General features: G+C 48.5%; 2 protein-coding genes across 7 annotated transcripts in view; one reads left to right on the plus strand and one right to left on the minus strand.

Moving 5' to 3' along the window:
- Positions 1-13,219, minus strand: part of PTPN3 (protein tyrosine phosphatase non-receptor type 3) — a 110,329-nt gene extending 97,110 nt beyond the window's left edge. Inside the window, exon 1 of one of the 4 annotated variants that reach the window (XM_081237138.1) lies at positions 13,132-13,219. The gene's annotated coding sequence lies outside the window, so the exon portion shown is untranslated. Of the gene's footprint in view, positions 1-8,048; positions 10,899-12,636; positions 12,845-13,131 lie in introns of those variants that run through there. The other 3 variants (XM_081237142.1, XM_081237140.1, XM_081237141.1) reach the window with 3 other exon arrangements.
- PALM2AKAP2 (PALM2 and AKAP2 fusion) overlaps positions 12,471-18,597 on the plus strand; it is a 624,976-nt gene continuing 618,849 nt past the window's right edge. For 2 of the 3 annotated variants that reach the window (XM_081237131.1, XM_081237133.1), the window contains exon 1: positions 14,831-14,956. The gene's annotated coding sequence lies outside the window, so the exon portion shown is untranslated. Of the gene's footprint in view, positions 12,548-14,830; positions 14,957-18,597 lie in introns of those variants that run through there. The other variant, XM_081237132.1, reaches the window with a different exon arrangement.

Here is an 18,597-nt window from a genome sequence, read left to right on the forward strand (position 1 = left end):
GAGGCAGGAGGGGAGCTGCATCACAGAAGTCCCAGCAGGAGGGCATCGGCACAAAGACCAAATGGTCTGAGTGACCAAATGCCACTGATTTTCACAAGTGAGCGGTTCCTGGCCATCACAGCAAGGGTAGTGTTGCTCAAGGGGCAGGTGGGGAAGCCTGGGGACGATGGGCTGGAGGATGCAGGCGATAGATAAAGCTGAGGCTGCTAGATAAATAAATGCCTAAACATCTCACCTGAGGTTGCAAGCCCCCTTTAATCAGAATTGTGTCCTTCGGTACACCCATGTTCATAGAAGCACTACTTCCAATAGCCAAAAGGTGGAAGCAACCTAGGCGTCCACTGACAAATGACTGAATAACAAAATGTTGTATGTACGTTCAATGGAGCATTACTCAGCCTTAAAAAGGAAGAAAATTCTGACACATGTGACAACATGGATGAACCTGGAGGACATTATGCTACGTGAAATAAGCCAGTCACAAAACGGCAAGTACTGCATGATTCCAGTTATATGAGGTACCTAGAGTAGACAAAATTATAGAGACAGAAAGTAGAGGGTGGTTGCCAGGGATAGGGTGGGGGGGTCGGGGAGGGAATGGGGAGTTAGTATTCAATGGGTAGAGTTTCAGTTTTGTAAGATGAAGAGAGTTCTGTGGATGCATGGTGGTGATGGTAGCACACAAATGTGACTGTGCTTAATGCCACTGAACTGTATATACACTTAAAAATGGTTAAAATGGTACATTTTATTATGTGTATTTTACCACAAATAAAAAAAATATGTCTCTTTCTGGGACTTCCCTGGTGGCGCAGTGGTTAAGAATCCACCTGCCAATGCAGGGGACACGGGTTCGATCCCTGGTCTGGGAAGATCCCACATGCTGCAGAGCAACTAAGCCCTTGAGCCACAACTACTGAAGCCCACGTGCCCTAGAGCCCGCGCGCCACAACTACTGAGCACACATGCCACAACTACTGAAGCCCGCTTGCCTAGAGCCCATGCTCCACAACAAGAGAAGCCACCACATAAGAATCTCGCCCACTGCAACGAAGAGTAGCCCCCGCTCGCCGCAACTAGAGAAAGCCCGCGCCCAGTAGCAAAGACCCAATGCAGCCAAAAAAAAACCCCCCAAAAAAAAACCCTTAAAAAAAAACTGTCTTTCAGCATAGGTATAGAAAACCTGAACTTCTGGAATTGAATAGCATATCTATGTCAAGGGAGGTGAGAGCCAATCCTTTTCTGCGACTGTAAACTATTCCGCCAGCAGGCTTGGCAGTGAAAGGAAGGGAGTGATGGGGCGGTGACCTAATGGTAAGGCCGGGCTGGGAGGCTTTTCTTTCCTTTTTTTTTTTTTTTTGGTGATGGGACGACAGTTTTCAACTGGAAGTGGAGAGGTAAGCCAGAGCCAGAGACACTCATTTCTCAAACTGGAAGAAAGGAAGAAAGAGAAAATGAAGGAGGGAGGGGGAAAGGTGAGGAAGCTCCCTCCAGACAGCCCTGAGCATCCCAGGGCCACAGATGGTGGGGTCATCTGGAGAGGGGAGGGCAACAGGTAGGAGACCCAGCGAGAGTGGAGAAGCTAGGCTGGCTGGCATGGGAGCAACAGGGGAGGACAGAGGGCTGGATGGGCAGCAAGGAGGGCCCAGCTGGCTGTAAAGCACAGAGCACACCATCTGGGACTATCACTCAGCCTGGGGCAGCGATCCTCAAAGGATGGTCCCTGGTCTCTGGACCAGCAGCATCACCGAGGAGCTTGTTAGAAATGCAAATTATGGGACTTCCCTGGCAGTCCAGTGGTTAAGACTCTGAGCTTCCACTGCAGGGGCCACAGGTTTGATCCCTGGTCGAGGAGCTAAAATCCCGCATGCCATGCGGCCTGGCCAAAAAGTAAAAAAAAAAAAAAAAAAATGCTAAAAAAAAAAAGAAATGCAAATTCTGAGGCCTCACCTGAGAGTCTGATTCAGACCCACTGACTCAGAAACTCTGGGGATGGGGCATAGCAGCCTGTGTTTTAAAAGGCGATTCTGATGTGCTCAAGTTTGAGAAACACTAGTACAGAATACAGAAACTCAATGGAAGGTATATATCATCTTCTTACATAAAAACGAAAAAAAGCAATCAGCCTAGCAGGGCTTCCCTGGTGGTGCAGTGGTTAAGTGTCCACCTGCCAATGCATGGGACACGGGTTTGAGCCCTGGTCCAGGAAAATCCCACATGCTGCGGAACAACTAAGCCCGTGCACCGTGCACTACTGAGCCTGTGCTCTAGAGCCCGCGAGCCACAGCTACTGAGCCCGCATGCCACAACTACTGAAGCCCGCATGCCTAGAGCCCGAGATCCACAACAAGAGAAGCCACCACAATGAGAAGCCTGAGCACAGCAACGAACACTCAATGCAGCCAAAAATAAATTAATTAAAAAAAAATCAGCCTAGCAACTTCTACATAAAAGAGCAAGAAATGCACAACTATTAATACTTTGATGCCAATACAGCTTATTTCTACAGTTAGACAAATGCCAAAAGATGTTAACAAAATGATAGAAATATACAGTCTATTTAATAAACTTCCTTAGATGATATCTAGAAAACACACGCAAGATCTGGGGGCTGGAAACTGTATGATGCAGGTACCAGTCCCTGCTCTGTGACTATCTGTGTGCCCTTAGCATGCCTCAGTTTCCCCATCTGTAAACAGAGGAAGCTAGAAAAGGTTCTTCTGAGGTCCCTTCCAGTTCAGACACTGTGTGACCCTCTCTGTCCTGTAAAAGGTGACCTCAAACTCAATGCTTTTACATAGCTATGTCTGGGTGGGGTGGGGGAGAACATTTTTAACCAGTAAACATAATATCGCAGTTAACCAGAAAAATTTCCAAAGTTCAGTAAGTGCTAGTATCTTGCATTCTAATAACTAGATACTCTCACTAACTGGCTTTTCCCTTAAAGCCACCAATGCCTGGAGTTATAAAAACACTATACTGGGGTCTTCCCTGGTGGCGCAGTGGTTGAGAATCTGCCTGCCAATGCAGGGGACATGGGTTTGAGCCCTGGTCTGGGAAGATCCCACATGCCGCGGAGCAACTAGCCCCGTGAGCCACAAATACTGAGCCTGCGCATCTGGAGCCTGTGCTCCGCAACGAGAGGCCGCGATAGTGACAGGCCTGCGCACCGCGATGAGGAGTGGCCCCCACTTGCCGCAACTAGAGAAAGCCCTCACACAGAAATGAAGAGCCAACACAGCCACGAATAAATAAATAAATAATAAATTAATTTAAAAAAAAAACGAAAAAAAAACACTATACTGCACTGGACCATGTTCTTGAAGTCCACAAGACTAGGTGCCCCAGAAAATCTCTATACCTTCACATTTTTATCCGTTCCAGAACACCACAATAAAGCAAATATCGCAATAAAGCGAGTCACACAAATTTTTTGGTTTCCCAGTGCATATAAAAGTTATGTTTACACTATACTGTAGTTTATTAAGTGTATAACAGCATTATGTCTAAAAAACAATATACATACCTTAATTAAACATATTTTATTGCTAAAAAATGCTAACCATCATTTATTTGAGCCTTCAGTGACTCATTATCTTTTGCCAGTAGAGTGTTTGAAATATTGCGAGAATTACCAAAAGGTGACACAGAGACCCGAAGTGAGCAAATGCTGTTGGAAAAATGGCACCGAAAGACCTGATTGATGCAGGGTTGCCACAAACCTTCTATGTAAAAAACACAGTATCTGTGAAGCCCAATACAATGAGGTATGCCTACACTCTTTAATCCAGGAAGGCAGAGTTCGTGTGTTTTGCTAGGCAGAACATGAGTTAAGGAACTGGACTAATCAGACACCAGTGCCTGCCCCTGTGACCAAGTGTCTGGCATTCAATACTGCAACTCTAGGCTTCCTGATAAATGACCCTGTATTGGCCTTGTTACCAGACTCCCTCGATGCTGGTTTCCTGCCTGGTCTCTCTGCATCCAAGTCCTTCTCTGCACCTTCTAGTCATTCAATGCCCATCCTCTTGTGCCTGGGTCCCCAATGCCAGCCCCAGTGCCAGCTGCTTCCGTGCCTCTGCCAAAGACCGGCGACTCGGTTCTGATCTCAGAACTAGGGCTGGAAGAGGAACCTGGGTGTCTGCGCATGAAAGACAGGGGGAAGTGTGAGCATGGCGGGGGCCGGGTGGGAAAGATAAGGTCTAGGGAAACTCTGGTCTCCAGCCATACCTCACTTACACACCCTGGCTCTTAAATTCCATTAAAATTGGCTCCGTAGGAAGCACAGCTGGCTTGTTTTCCCCCCGGTGCATGTATCACAAACCCCATCCCCGCTCCTCCATCCAGCCTGGGTTTGGAAGTGATGTTCTAGGCTCTCTCAGTCCCCGTGGCAGGAAGGAACAGGTGAGGGGAGGGCTGAAACAAAGTGGATGTAGCAGGAGAAAGGCTGGAAGGGGCACACCAAGGGAGGTGCAACCACAGAGAGGACCAAAACCACTAACATGGGCCTGGCAGGCAATGCCAGGGAGATGATTTTCGCTTTGTCCAGGCAGAAAATTCCTACTGCTAGAGGGTTTTCTAGGCTGATCCCCAGGCACTGATCTCCAACTTCAAAGTCACATTTGGGTAGAGTGACCACATATCCTGATTTGTCCAGGATAGCCCCAGTTGAAGTTACTTAATTAGATGCAATTATTAACAGCCCCCCATTTATTCTCAAAATGTTCTGGTTTGGATTAAAAATTCTAGTTACCTTATTCTTGGGCCCCTAGGCCTGGGAAGTCAGAGTTGCATTTGGAGAAGGCCCTCAGTGTCAGGAGGGACGTGCAGGCTGAGTCTTGCCCCTCACCAAATGTTCTGTTCTCCTCTCTAGCGTCCCTGCCAAGCCATGGCCTGGTGTCCACTTGTATTCCTGCAGAGACAGCAGGCTCACTATCCCTGGAGGAAGCCTCTCTTTTGGGGGGAAAGCTGTGTTATTAAAAAAGAATATCAGGGGGTTTCCCTGGTGGCGCAGTGGTTGACAGTCCGCCTGCTGATTCAGGGGACACGGGTTCGTGCCCTGGTCTGGGAGGATCCCACGTGCCGCGGAGCGGCTGGGCCCGTGAGCCATGGCCACTGAACCTGCGCATCTGGAGCCTGTGCTCCGCAATGGGAGAGGCCACAGCAGTGAGAGGCCCGCGTACCGCAAAAAAAAAAAAAAAAAAAGAATATCAGGATAGATGAATGAACAAAGAAGATGTGGTGTATATATACAATGGAATATTACTCAGCCATAAAAAAGAAGAAAATCTTGCCATTTGTGGGAAGATGGATCTAGAGGAGGGGTCCCCAACCCCCGGGCTGCAGACCAGTACTGGGCCGCGGCCTGTTAGGAACCAGGCAGCACAGAAGGAGGTGAGCGGCAGGTGAGCAAGGAAAGCTTCATCTGCTGCTCCCCACTGCTCCCCACTGCTCCCCACTGCTCCCCTTCGCTCCTCATCGCTCCCCATCCCTCCCCTTTGCTCCCCATCCCTCCTCATCGCTCTCATTACTGCCTGAACCATTCCCACCGCCACCCACGGAAAAACTGTCTTCCATGAAACCCGTCCCCAGTGCCAAAAAGGTTGGGGACCGCTGAACTAGAGGGTATTATGCTAAGTGAGGTAAGCCAGACAGAGAAAGACAAATACTGTATGACTTCACTTACATGTGAAATCTAGAAAACAGAAGAACAAATGAAACAAAACAGAAATAGACTCATAGATACAGAGGACAAACAGATGGTTGCAGGGGGTGGGGGGATAGGTTGGGCAAACTAGGTGAAGGGATTAAGAAGTACAAACTTCCAGTTATAAAATACATAAGCCACAGGGATGTAACACACAGCTTAAGGGATATAGACCACACTACTGTAATAACTTTGTATGGGGACAGATGGTTACTAGACTTATCGTGGTGATCATTTCATAATGTAGGCAAATGTCGAATCACTATGCTGTTCACCTGAAACTGACATAATACTGTATGTCAACTACACTTCCATTAAAAAATAAATGCATAAAAATAAAAGTAGCAAGATTCAAATCTATATACAGCAAGATGGCAACTAAGTAACAACATCCTGGGCTTCCCTGGTGGCACAGGGGTTAAGAATCTGCCTGCCAATGCAGGGGACACAGGTTCGAGGCCTGGGTTGGGAAGATCCCACATGCCGTGGAGCAACTAAGCCTGTGCACCACAACTACTGAGCCTGTGCTCTAGAGCCCGCGAGCCACAACTACTGAGCCGGCGCGCCACAACTACTGAAGCCCGCGCGCCTAGAGCCCGTGCTCCCCAACAAGAGAAGCCACTGCAACGAGAAGCCTGCGCACGGCAATGGAGAGTAGCCCCCGCTCGCCGCAACTAGAGAAAGCCCACGCCCAGCAACAAAGACCCAACGCAGCCAAAAATAAATTAAAAACAACAAAAAACCCCACAACATCCTTCTGCTGAAAGGAGTGGGAGTGGGGGAGACTAGACAACCTGCTGACTTTTTTCATTCAGCAAATGTTAACTGAGTGCATTTGATGTTTCAGTGGCATTGAAGACACACGGTGGGTTAAAACAGACTCAAGCTGAGGAGCATTCTACCAAATAACTGGCCTGTATTCTCCAAAAATGTCAAGGTCATAAAAGACAAAGAAAGCCTGAGGAACTGCTCTAATTTAAAGGAGACTGAAGAGACATAACCACATGCAACGCACGATCTGGGGTTTTCTTTGCTACAAAGGACACTACCAAGACAACTGGCAAAGCCTGTAGGTCTGCAGATTAGATAACAGTACTGTATCAATACTGATTTCTTGTTTAAAAAGTGTTACCATAGTTATATAGGAGAATGTCATTGGTTTTAGGAAATACACTGAAGTATTTAGGGGGAAAGGAAGAGTCTATAAATGATCGTCAAATGGTTTAGGAAAAAAATGTATACCCAGAGAGAAGAATAAAATAAATGTGATAAAACGGTAACATTTGACGAATCTGGGTGAAGGGTATACTGGAGTTCTCTGTTCTATTCTTGGAACTTCTCTGTAAGTCTGAATTAGGTCAAAATAAAAAGTTAAAAGAAAAAAAAAGTCTCAAAGGAAGTGTGTGTGTGGTGTGCATGTGTGTTTAAAGGAAGAGACCCTGATTTCACAGAGCTCACAGTGTAGCTGGGGAGACAGGTACTAATACAAATAATTACACTAATTAAGCACAAAATTGCAATTGTGAAAAGTGCTGTAAAAGGAGAGAGACCTGGGGGCCAGAATGTGAGCGTTTACAGCAGGCAGTTTTACCCACAGCAGGAAGGCGAGGGGAGGCATCTACAATCATGCAGCCAAGGCCCAAAGAATGAGGTAACTGGGGAGAAGGGGAGGAAGGTTCCAGGTTCTCACTGGCCCTGTGAGCAGAGAAAGCATGGGGACCAAAGCATGTACACCAGGGCCTGCAGGAGATGCCAACATTAGTTTTGTCTTTTATTCTAAAAGCAAAAGGAAGCAGTGTTTTTGTTTTTGCGGTACGCGGGCCTCTCACTGTTGTGGTCTCTCCCGTTGCGGAGCACAGGCTCCAGATGCGCAGGCTCAGCAGCCATGGCTCACAGGACCAGCCGCTCCGCGGCATGTGGGATCCTCCCGGACCAGGGCACGAACCAGTGTCCCCTGCATCAGCAGGTGGACTCTCAACCACTGCGCCACCAGGGCAGCCCAAAAGGAAGCAGTTTTGAAAGACCCCCTTGGCTGCAGCAGAGAACAGGCTGGCATGTGGAGTCCTCCATGGTGGTGATGAGAGCTGCTTCCAGGAAGAACACCACGCATGATTTTTCCATTGCTCCCTGACACCTTAATTTTCTACTGCAGCCATGTATGAATTTGATAACCAGACCTGGGGAGGGAATGGGGGGGGGGAGCAAAGAGAGCAAGACCTGAGCTCAGGCTGTCATTATCTCCACTCCAGGCCCACCAGTGGTTCGGGTCAAGGGACGGCTGACAGAGCTGGTTGCTGCCTCTCCCACCAAGACCCTCAGGTCTAGACCGAGGCTGACTCACCTGAGGGAAGCAGCGTGCAGGGACCAGGTCTTCACACTCCTCTCTCTAAGTCAGACCAGTGCCTTTCGTCAACACAGCATCCAGCTGGCCACGGCCCCTTTCTGGTCCTGGACCCTGCCCCTTGGGACGTCCCTCTAGCCCTGTGAGCCGGGCCCTCAGCCCTGCCCTGGGAGCAGGGCATCACTCGCGATGGCCACTCTCAGCATCAAAGGCTAAACAAGGCGCTTGTCTGCGGGTCAGCAGCACGAACACAAAGGGAGGGGGACCCTTTTCTGTGCCAAGTTCTACCTGAGTGGGTTTTCGGTCATTAGTTCCTTTAATGGAAACAGGTTCTATTATTATCCTCATTTTACAGTCAAGTATTTGCCTGGGGACAGACTTGAGTTTAAACCTTGGCTGTCCTCATAGAGCAGTATGCCCTTCCAGGAGTCATTTCATCTCTCTGAGCCTCAGTTTTCTCATCCCATCTGTAAACTGGGGCTGGTAAGTATTAGCAAGATTCTGGGGCTAGAAGGTACTATTTATTCCATTTTGAGGCTCCAAGAGGCTCAGTACAGAAAATTCAAACTACACATTGCTTAACTATTTACTAAAAGCTTGTGTATCCTGACAGTAAATCACGGGACCTGAATTTTCCAGGACTATCCCAATTTCAAATGCTCTGTCCTAACTTTCCACATAAACCATCGAAATGTCTCAAAAATTCCACTCTCAGTATCCAAACAACACCTCCCAGGCCTCCTCTTGCACAAAGACGCAGCACAAACATTCTTTCTCAGACTACAGATCCCAGTCTTTGGTTCAAAAAATGTAGTCAGTGGAGCCCTGCTGGCCCCCTGAAGGAAACGGGGTCAGGGAGAAAAATCCGGGGCAGTCAGCACTCCATTACGACTCTCAGACTTGGCTGCTTCCTGGCACATCGATGTAAACCGCAGCCAGGAGAAGCTGTACCATGATGAGAGCATCATCCACAGAGGGACACAGACCGGGGAAGTGAGCTCTGCGCCCCCCCACCTACCCAGTGGCCAGTACTCAGGGAAGCAGCACGGCCAGAGAGTTGCTACAAAGATTAAAAGAGTGATTAATATTTGGAAAGCACTCAGAACATTGCCTGGAAGCTAGTAAGTGCCATATCAGTGTTTAATAACTAAAACCAGAGGTATCCCTGGCAGAAGGTGCTCATGCCTCAGAGACAGCACACAGGCATCGCTCCTGTGCAGGACAAACAAGAAGAATGGACACATACCCTGGGATGAGTGAGGCCAGGCCCCTGTACAGAGATGGGGGGTACCCTAACTATAGGAGGTGGGTCCTGCATTAGCCAAGATCAGGAGGCTGGGCCTGGGAAGAGTCACCATTCCTGAAATATAAGAGGTCTCTTCATGCCTCTGAGTCTTTGCATCTGCCATTCTGTCTGCCCCCTGAATACCATCTTCTTCTACCTTCAAGGCTGAATTCAAATGCCAACTACTCCCTGTGGTGGTCCCCGATGCCCGTCAGAATGAATGGCTCTCTCCACTGGGGTCTCTTGCATCTAGCTTTATCCTCTTTTAAAGCAGTTATCAGACAGATAGATAGACAGCACATGCATGCCCACATGCGTGTACACACTCACACAGAAATGTCACCATGTCACTGTCTTCCCAACTCCACCATGAATCCTTCCAAGATGGGTTCAGCTTTCATCTCTGTAACCCTAGGGCCTGACACATAGGATAGGCTCAGTAAAGGTCTGAATTTGCTGTTACATCTGTGCTCACAGCTGATCTTCCCCTGGGGGCAGAAGGCTATCACAGGTGCATCATGCATAACCGGAAGCTATGGAGATGCAAGATCTCTGGGTCTTGGAAGCCATGACCAGATCAGATTTCAGCCAGGGACCTACCAAGCACTCCCTTTTAGTTCCCCCTCAGACAGATGAAAGGAGATGCCTGTGAGATCACAGTCTGCAGTTGCCAGGACCCACACCTGGGCAGAGTGGACACTGACCTGGTCCGATCTTGTCTCTATTAGAGTTGGTCAGAAGAGCCCAGGCTTGGGAAGCTACACCAGCTGGCTGCCCCACACTCCCAGCCTGTCAACACCAGGGGATTGCCCTCGGCATTCCAGCCCCGGCGAAGAGATGAAGAGGGTGGCCCTGCTTTCCAGGACCATTGTCTGAAGGAAGGAAGGTGAGCACTGGGATTACGGTCAACAGGCACTTACCTAAGGAGAGAGGGAAGGACCACAAATCGCAGGTTCCCCCCATCCCCCAACATGCCACAAACCCTGAGGTTGGTGGGGGGTGGGTAGGGTGCCTTGTCTTCCTGTTGCCTCCAATCCCCAAAGCCCTCTGGTAGATTATGTCCATCCTAGAAAATGGAATTCCCCGTGTGCCTGTACCCGAAGTTCAGAAGGTCCCAGTTCGTCCCTCTAGCTCTTGGTCCCACACTACCTTTGCTAGCTGAGTTTCCTCAACTCTAAGAGGAGAGAGGGAGCACACTGAAATTAAACAATGCATGCAGAACCTCCCAGATCACAGTCAACAATCAAGGAGCTGGTCTCAATCCCCTGAGACCATTTACCAGCTTGGAACCCCAACTTCTTTCAGAGATAAGATTAATCTCTGACCAGGTTCCTGACACTTGAATGGGAATGTTAAAAGCCACCAGAATACCTTCTCTATGATAAAATGTGGAAATGGAGGGCTCAAAAAAAGGATGGTGAAGCGGTTGGGATCCTGAATTGGACTCTGTGTTAACTTAGGTTCTTTCTCCCGCCCCAAGCTGTCCCTGACCTTGGCCTCCTGTGTGTCTGGCCTGGCCAAGACCTGCCCTCTCCTTGAGGAGAAGTTCCCCAGGCACCCCGGGTTCACTGGAGTCCAATGGCCCACTCTGCGTCCCCACCCAGCACTGCATCTGCCATGTAGAAGCAGTTCAATAAATGCTTGCTGAATGGAATGCCTCAGCCTCCAGCCACTCTGAGATGCCTTCAGTAACCTGACCTTTTACATTCCAGCTAATGTCTAATTTGCATATACAAGTTGGTTTTAGGAGACAGCAAATCACCAGAGACAAGGCAGGATCAATACAGAGTATTAGGCACGTTTTATTCTACTCTAATTCTCTGCAAATTGGTATTCCATCAACTGTATGCAGGATTTATGGGAGCTTACTATAAGCTAGAATATTTAACTAGAATGACCTACTCTCTGTCAGATAATAGCTTACTGTTGTTAATTTTCAACTAGCCAGAAAGGTTTCCAGCTTCCAATCTACTTTACAACTTGATTTAATCATCAGGTACGCCATCTATTTGAAAGTCTCAATACAATAAAGAGCAGCCTGATGCAGAAGAAAAAGACCTGTCCGTGGAACCAGATGACATGAGTTATATCCCAGCTACACCACATACTGTGTAATTGACTGCTCAAAGCCTCAGTTTCCTCACCTGTAAAATGGGACTAACACCAGCCTCACAGGGGAGTTGTAAAAATTAAATGAGTTGATGCACATGGATATACTCTGTGCAGTTCTACAAGTCTATACAAAGGTTGGTTATTAGAATAAAAACATAAGACGAACTTCTCAAACAACTCAGATAGGCTGATGACAGAAAGCAGGGTGGTTCTAAAGGGGGGAGAAAGGGAAAATTTGCGCCCTGCCCCCGCACAGGGAGGGACATCTGGAAGCATTTTTGGTTGGCACAACTGAGGGAAAGGGATTGCTACCGGAATCTACTGGGTAGAGACCAAAGATGCTGCTAAACATCCTACAACGCATAGAAAAGGCCCCACAACAAAGAATTATTGAACCCCAAATGTTAACATTGCCAAAGTTAAGAAACCCTAATTTAAATAATCACTGAAAGCTGGGTTTGGGAGCTTTTTAGAACAGGAATCTTCCCAACTAGGCTTTACTTTCAAATCATCATCTGCTTAAACACTTGCAAGATGGATCATCTTGCAAAACAGCTCTTTTGTAAGTCAAGCTGAACTGCCAACTTCTGGAGTTTCTGAATGTATAAAACTGCTTTTAAAGAAGGTGCTCTCCGATTACAATTCAGCTAAATTGTTTTTCCAAAGATTTCAGTAGAAGTTCTCCTGGGCACAAAGACAGGGTCTGTCAATCTGGCACTAGGCCCTGAAGATGCTTTCGTAATTCCAATTTCCTGGTGAACTGGGAGCCACGAGGGTCTCTAAACGAGTGAAATTCCCATCATGCCAACTGCTTGCTTGCTTTGGCCGGGCACGGTGCCAAACACCTCCACATAATTTATCCCACTTAATCCACCCAACAACCAGTGAGGTGGGCATTATTACCGGCTGTTTGCAGGGGAGGAAAATAAAGATCAGAGAGGTTAGACAACTCGCCCCAAGGTCACCAGCTGGCCAAGGGGGAGCCCAACCTGAATGGAGGTCTCCAGTTTCCGAGTCACACGCTCTTTCCACCACCTCGGAAAACCCAGGTGTCAAGTCGTCTCAACTTCCCATGAATTTTTAAGGCAACCGCAACTTCTCAGTAAGTTCAGGGTGCTGAAAACGGGAATTTCCGGGGGACTGGGCACTCTCACATACACTCCCCCATTGCAGCTGTCTCACCGCAGGTACCTGATAAATCATTCCATATCACCCGTGGAACGGGGAGGATTTATTGGCGCTGGAGTTCATGCCAGGCCCAGGAAATGCCATCTTTGAAAGCCGAGAGGCGAATTCGCCCTGGGAGCAGAGAAGGTCTGGCCGCCGCGCTTGGCTGGCTCCACACGGGCTGTGCGACCCCTCGGCGGCCGGGGCAGGGGCCGCGGTCGCGGCGGCGCTGGGCCCTCCCAGATCGCCGGCCGCTGGGCCCTCCCGGATCGCCGGGACCCAGCCCCACCCGGCCCGGCCTGCTCCCTCCCACCCGCGCCCCACCAGGTGAGCGCGGCCAGGGCGCCCTCCCCGCCCCGACGAGGCGCCGGGAACCCGGGGCCGCCGCGTCCGCCAGCCCGCCCGCGCGTTCGCCGCGCGCCTGGGGAAGGGTGGGGGCGGGGCAGCGCTCAGCGCGACCCCGGCCCCCGGTGGCCCCGCGCCCTGCCCCCAGCCCGCTGGGGTCGCGCCGGCCCGTACCTGCAGCATCTGGGGGCGCGGGGCGCCCAGGTAGGTCGCGCGTGCGGGCGGCGCAGAAGCTCGCTCGCGGCGCGACCTGGCCGCCGTCTGAGCATGCCCAGTGCCGCCCGCGGGCGGCTCCCGCCGGCCCGACTGGCCGCGACGGGCCCGCGCGCCGGGCGGGGGGCGGGCTCCCGGAACGCCCTGCGGGACGCCCCCGCCCCCACCCGAGGCCGGTGTGCTCGGACGCGTCTCCCAGGGCCACCAGGGTTCTCTTGCCGAGTTCCGTGCAGCCCGGTGTCCCCTCGCGCATGCACGCAGGCATTCGTTCCATTACCATTTATTGGGCACCTACTGTGTGCCCAGCTCTAAGTGATTTTATGCCTAGGAATGTCGAGCAGCCGGCGATAAACAAATTTTTGACTTAAGGAGAAGTCTTGCCCAGCTGGGGTCCTGCTGACTCCCAGTGCAGTGCCCATCCCGTTCCACTAGAAACTTCCTGGCTTGAACTTTCTTCCCAAGACTTATGGGCCCTTTACCTGATCTGGCTCCTGCATTCCTGCAGCCCCATGAGCACTTTCTGTCCATCAAACACTCAGAACTTGTCTAGCCTCAGGACATTTACACATGCCTTTCCTCCTCTGTGTGGGACGTCTTTGCCCAGCTATTCCCGTGGCTGGAATCTTATTGTACGTAGGTCCTCCTTCTCCGAGGCCTTCCCTGACCACCTTACTAAGTTAGCCTCCTGTTCCATGTCCTCACTTTATTTTCTTCACATTTATCACTATCCATTAATTCATTCAACAAATAATTATTGATCACTTACTCTGATTCTTCACGTGCGGTGAATACACAGAAATCTTGTCCCTTGCCGGAGTTTGGCGGAAGAGAGTTAGGCGATACACAATAAACATGCAAAAAAGCAAACTGCGTAGTAGAAGGTGATACGCTTTACGAAGGGAAAAGAAACTTGGGGTGGAGGAATGCAGTTTTCAATGACGTGGTGAGACATTTCAGCCACGCAGATAAATTGGGGAGAGCATTTCTGGCAGAGGGATCAGCCAGTGCAGACACTAAGGCGCAGGACTGCTTAGGAAATAGCAAGCAGGCCAAAGTAGCAGGAGATGAAGTCGGTAACTGCCTTTTCCCCTGATTTGCTTACTTCTTATTGTGTATTCACCTCTGGAGTTTTAGCTCTGGGGCTGTAGCCCTGCCCTTCTTCGCTACATTGTCCCAGCCCCTACGACAGCACCTGGAACACAGTAGGTGCTCAAAAACAGTTTGTTGAATGAATATGTGAATGAAAGGATGGAGTGACGGCTGTAATCATCCTGTCCGGACCAGATGCCTGAGGGTCCAACGGCCCTGTGGGCCTAGGACCATTCGGCGGCAGCTGGCAGCACCTGGTGCTTCAGTTCGGTCCCTGACCCCGAGTTGTGCCCCTGCACAGGACGCCGCCCGAGCGTCTTGTCCGGGGAATTTCAACCGAGCCAGGGAGTCCCCGGAACAGGACCCGCCCGGACCCGCCCCCCGCCCCCGGACCTCCGGTCGCCAGCAAAACCTGGAGTTGCAGCGCTCTCCCGGCACCATTGGGACGGCGGGGAGCGCACTGGGCATGCTCGGAGCCGGGCGGGGCCCGAGAGCCCGGGAGGCGGAGCCTCCTGACAGGGCGCAGGACACCTCCCGCGTAGCTCAGCTGGACCCTCAGCCACTCAGTTCCCGCCCTCAGTTAGGGTGGGGTCTGGGGGCTTTTTTTTTTTTTTTTTCAAAGCCCAGTGGGAAAGCTGGGAATTCAGAATCCGCGAAAGACGTTCTTCGTCCTCTCCCAGCCGCTGTGTGACCTGGGGTAAGAACCTTACCCCAAATGATATGAATACCTACCCCTGTGCTTCAAATAATATGAATATCTACCGCTTCGGTCTGGGCGCTGTGTGGGGAATGAATGAAATCAAGAACGTGAGCAGGTTTAGTCCACTTTAAAGGTCCATTTTTTGGGTGCCTACCTCAGTTATAGGTCATCCTCATACCAGTTTGTCGAGTGCTGAGATGAGGAAACCGAGGTTAATAAACCCGACGATTCTTGGAGTTGTCCCAATTTGCCTTACACTAGAAACTAGGCTGAAGCTACCTCTTCTTTATCCACAGTGAACAGTCATTAGTTTATACAGTGCTCAAATTCGAGCTAAAAAATATCTAGACACCTAAGGAAAAAGACCTAAATATTTTTTAAACCGTGCATTTCAACTCACCATAGCAGAAACAGGAACAAAAGGAAAGAATATTCCCCGAGCAAATAAATGTTCACAAACAGAGGAATGATTAATTAGATTATGGTATATTTGTTGAAATAATAACTATTTTACACTAAACTAAACCGTGTTGCAACAGGAGGAAACTTACAGTACAATGTTAGGTGAAAAAAGGCTGAAAATACAAATACCCTGTGTAATGGAAATATGGGAAAATGTAAATAGTCTGATTTTGGTGGGTAGTGAGGTTTTTTCTATTTAAGTTTATCTATTACTGTCCCAATGTTGTGTTTGCAATGATAAACATTTAAAAGATCAAATCAAAAATTCTTGAAGTTTTGTATGTCTAATAATAACAATAATAACTACTATTATCAAGCTCACGTGTGATCAATATTTTACACAGATTCTGTCTTTACTGCATACAGTCATTCTGCAGAGTGGGTGTTTTTAGGTCAGTTTTACTGAAAAGGAAGCAGTCTAGGAGCCTTTCACAACTAGTAAGGGACAGGGTCAGGATTTAAATGCAAGTTGGACTGACCTCAAAGCCAGGGTCAATATTTATAATATTGCCTCTCTGCTTGCCATGTATTGATCATAAGAGAGACCACATATTTCGTTTTTTGTGTCTTTTTGCCTTCTTTCCTCTACCCCTTTGATATGTTTATATGCTGTAGATTACCTTTAAATGTTCTGGTCTCCTGTTACTGTTTTATTCTTGGGGCCAAAATGTTAAAGTTCATCCTTTTAAACTGTTGCACCTGGAGTGACATGATGTTATTATCAGCAATGACAGTTGATCTTATAAGCTCCCAAACCTTATGCAAATGAGACTTTTGGATGGACATATAATCTTCTTAGTCTATGTGGTTGAACCCAGCCAGATCTAGAGCAAATAGAGACCCAGTGAGGAACAGGGCTATCCCAAGTCTCAGATAATGAGGACCCACCTAGATTACTGTCCCTGGGCAATCATTTTGGAGGCAGGATCACAACATAAAGGGACCACATGGTCCATGGACTCCTCAGGACTCTGCTGTGATGAAAAAGTACAGACTTGATGGTGTGATGATGTTTGCAGAGAGAAAGCCAGGGCCCTAGAAGCAGCCCTCCTACTGCTGGTAAGCTAAAAAAAGTCAGGTCTCTCTTTCAATCATGCTGGTAAACTGTACCTGGCCCAGAAACCACTAAACAAACAACAGTAAACACAAAAAGCCAAAGAGAGTCATTTCATTGGAGAGGAAGACATACCACAAACCCAATATGCATCCCTGGTAAGAAACAAATTCATTTAAGAGGAACAAGATGAACGAGTGGACACAGTTACTAGCAGCATTCCCAGAAGCTGCCATTTGGGCAGAAAATCTGGTGCCAGGTACTGCACCCAGGCAATTGGCTGGGGGCATTTATAGGACGAGTTTCCTGGAAGAATCACTGCGATTGTCATTCATATCAAGACTCAGGAAACCTGGGCACCACGTGGACTGTTTTCAATGATTTATGAGGCAAGGCTCCCCGCTGAGATGCTAATGCTCATCAATTATTTGTGTTGTTAACGCAAGCTCACGAATACATGGGCAAGTGGTGCTGTTATAATGACAAGTGAAAAGAATAGGATGTAAAATTATATGCATAGTATGGCTTCAACTCTGTGAATGACTAGGATATACCATATAAAATCGCCATTTCCTAGGTCAACAATGGTTGAATATTGGCAACTTCCGATATTTCATCTTAATACATACACATAGAAAAAGGGCTAGGAAGAAATGCACCAAAATATTAATGGTGGCGGCTGTCTCTCAGTATTGCATTTATAAGCAGAGAAACAAAATACAGAAGGTATCTTTTATAAATCAGGGGAATTTCAAGTCTTTGGGCATCTATTTCTTTGTCTTTAGAGGTCCCTAAATCTTGTTTTACGATAAGTGTGTTTCTTTTATTACCAGGAAAAATGAAACGAACTTGAAAGTTGGCAAGCCAAAGAAAGCGAGGCAAAGAGAGGGAAAATGACACTCAAACTGGGCGAAAACCTGAGAGGTTCCTTTCACCGAGGCCTGTCTGTGCTTGTCCAGCGGTGGCAGATCGCGACAGGCTGTCTGTCCCTGGCCCAGGAGGGAGGGAGAGGAAGTGGTCAAGTCAGGAGCCTGTAGAGACGTGTTAGTCTGACTTGGGACCCCTCATCCCCTCAGCTTGCATTCTTGGAATTCTTGGACCACATAGATCTCACTTTGAGAAACACAAATTTTTAAGTGTAAAGTTTTAGCCATTAAAAAAGATCTTTCCATTGCAAATCATCACTGCCAAAAGAGGAGTTTTGTCTGGAAAACCGATGAACAAATTGAGCATAAATACAAGAAGAGAGATGAGGTGAATGTTGTTCATTCATTCATTCCTTCATCAAATATTTATTAAACACCTACTGTGTGTCAGGCACTGCTCTAAGTGCCTGGGAGACATCAGTGAACAAAACAACTATTTCTGCTCTTGTGGGCATGCATGCTAACAGGGCAAGCCAGACAATGAACAACACACATTATGAATAAGTGAATGTGGTTGTATGTGAAGAGGCCAGGAGTAAGGGTGATAGGCAGAGGGGTGGAGGTGGGGTGAGTGGGGAGTTGCAATTTGAAATAAGACTGAGAAAGTTAATCACTTAAGCAAGGACCTGAAGGAGATGAGGGAATTATTCATGCAGATATCTGGGGGAAGAACCTTCTGGGCAGAGAGAATAACAGTAGAAATGCCTTTAAGGGAGCACGTCTGCAGTAAGGAGGCTGGTGGGGCAAGGGGCAAGCTGCAAGAGATGAAGCCAAAGAGGTACCAGGGGCCAGAACCTGAGGCCCCTCCCCTTGTCACCCCCAGGAAGGACTCAGTCTTTCAGTCTGAGCCAGACGGAAGCCAGATGTGCTTGTCAACACACCAAAAGTTAAATGCTGTCCCTTTAAATTGTCCCTTTGAATATGGGACTGAATTCATGTAGCAGCCCTCCATTGTAAGGGAGTCAGCCACAGGATCCAGATTATGCATATATTTTTAATATTATCATCAAAATGGAAAGATAACATTCAACAATTATCTCAGAGGGTTTTCAGACCTTCAAGAATACATGAGCGAACCCTCAGGGATACACAGACCTGAGCTTTAAAAACACTCTTCTTGTGCACCTGCTGTAGATAGGCCAGAGGACCAAAAGGACCATAATAGCCCCATGGACCGCCACATAGATTTGCTGCTG

This window comes from Mesoplodon bidens (genome assembly GCF_964165515.1).
Source record: "Mesoplodon bidens genome assembly, chromosome: 6".
In the NCBI taxonomy this organism is placed as follows: Eukaryota; Metazoa; Chordata; class Mammalia; order Artiodactyla; family Ziphiidae; genus Mesoplodon; species Mesoplodon bidens.